At 48.2% G+C, this 1,474-nt stretch overlaps 1 non-coding gene across 1 annotated transcript; it reads left to right on the top strand.

The window, feature by feature from the left end:
• Positions 1 to 1,067: 1,067 nt before the first annotated feature.
• On the top strand, positions 1,068 to 1,140 carry TRNAV-CAC (transfer RNA valine (anticodon CAC)). Its single transcript has one exon. It is a non-coding gene; the product is annotated as a tRNA-Val (tRNA).
• Positions 1,141 to 1,474: the final 334 nt, after the last annotated feature.

Below are 1,474 nucleotides of genomic sequence, written 5' to 3'. Positions count from 1 at the left end.
CCATCTGAAAAATAGCAACCGTTGATGGATGGCCATGACCGGGTGACATATTTGAGTTATGATCATTTCATTTTCTTTTTTCTATGGTTTTTCACAAGGGAATTGTTAACGAATGCGTCCACAACTCAACATGGTATGAATCACCCTTTTTTTTTTTGCTATTGGTTTTACGTCGCACCGTCACAGATAGGTCTTATGGCGACGATGGGAGAGGAAAGGCCTAGGAATGGGAAGGGAGCGGCCGTGGCCTTAATTAAGGTACAGCCCCAACATTTTCCTGGTGTGAAAATGGGAAACCACGGAAAACCATCTTCAGGGCTGCCGACAGTGGGGTTCGAACGCACTATCTCCCGAATACTGGATACTGCCCGCACTTAAGCGACTGCAGCTATCGAGCTCGGTGAATCACCTTTTTAAAAAATGTGATTTATGCTGGGTCCGCCTCTGTGGTGTAGTGGTTAGTGTGATTAGCTGTCACCCCCGGAGGTCCGGGTTCGATTCCCTGCTCTGCCACGAAATTTGAAAAGTGGTACGAGGGCTGGAACGGGGTCCACTCAGCCTCGGGAGGTCAACTGAGTAAAGGTGGGTTCGATTCCCACCTCAGCCATCCTGGAAGTGGTTTTCCGTGGTTTCCCACATCTCCTCCAGGCAAATGCCGGGATGGTACCTAACTTAAGGCTACGGCCGCTTCCTTCCCTCTTCCTTGTCTATCCCTTCCAATCTCCCCATCCCCCCGCAAGGCCCCTGTTCAGCCTGGGCGAGGTACTGGTCATCCTCCCCAGTTGTATCCCCGACCCAGAGTCTGAAGCTCCAGGACACCGCCCTTGAGGCGGTAGAGGAGGGATCCCTCGCTGTGTCCGAGGGAAAAGCCAATCCTGGAGGGTAAGCAGATGTGTTTCGTTAAGTTTTACTATAAACAGTAGCAAACGTAAACTGTTACTGGTATAATTGATAATCAGCCGCTCATTCTACTATTTCCTTCCCACTCAACTAATGCTGCGTAATGAACAATCACGTGACTCCCAGCTGATGCAAGATATGCGTACACGGACAGATCTACACTCAATGTTTCCGTAGTGTAGTGGTTATCACGTGCGCCTCACACGCGCAAGGTCCCCGGTTCGATCCCGGGCGGAAACAGTTGGTATTTTTAATTCCTCAATAACATCTCAGTATTAAAGAATATTCAGTTGCAGTTACATTTTCTGAGGTATTGCGTGTTTCGACGGATCAGTTAAAAAGTACTAAACCTGCCGTGCCTGTGTTCAGAGGATAATGAAGTTTTCCAAGAAGATATCTTGACGATGAAATGGAAAATTAAATTAACTTTCCTAGTACCGGGTACGTCAGCCACACAACAGTTTTAATAACTACACAAGGAAAACCCACTACCTGTAGGCCTACATTTTTACACTTAGGATAATCCTACACGGCCCCTGTTCACCATAGCAGATGAGGCCGCCTGGGCGAGGTA

This window comes from Anabrus simplex, chromosome 8 (genome assembly GCF_040414725.1).
Source record: "Anabrus simplex isolate iqAnaSimp1 chromosome 8, ASM4041472v1, whole genome shotgun sequence".
Taxonomy (NCBI): domain Eukaryota; kingdom Metazoa; phylum Arthropoda; class Insecta; order Orthoptera; family Tettigoniidae; genus Anabrus; species Anabrus simplex.
The sequence above is the reverse complement of the archived record's forward strand: the minus strand, read 5'-3'. Positions and strand labels throughout refer to the sequence as shown.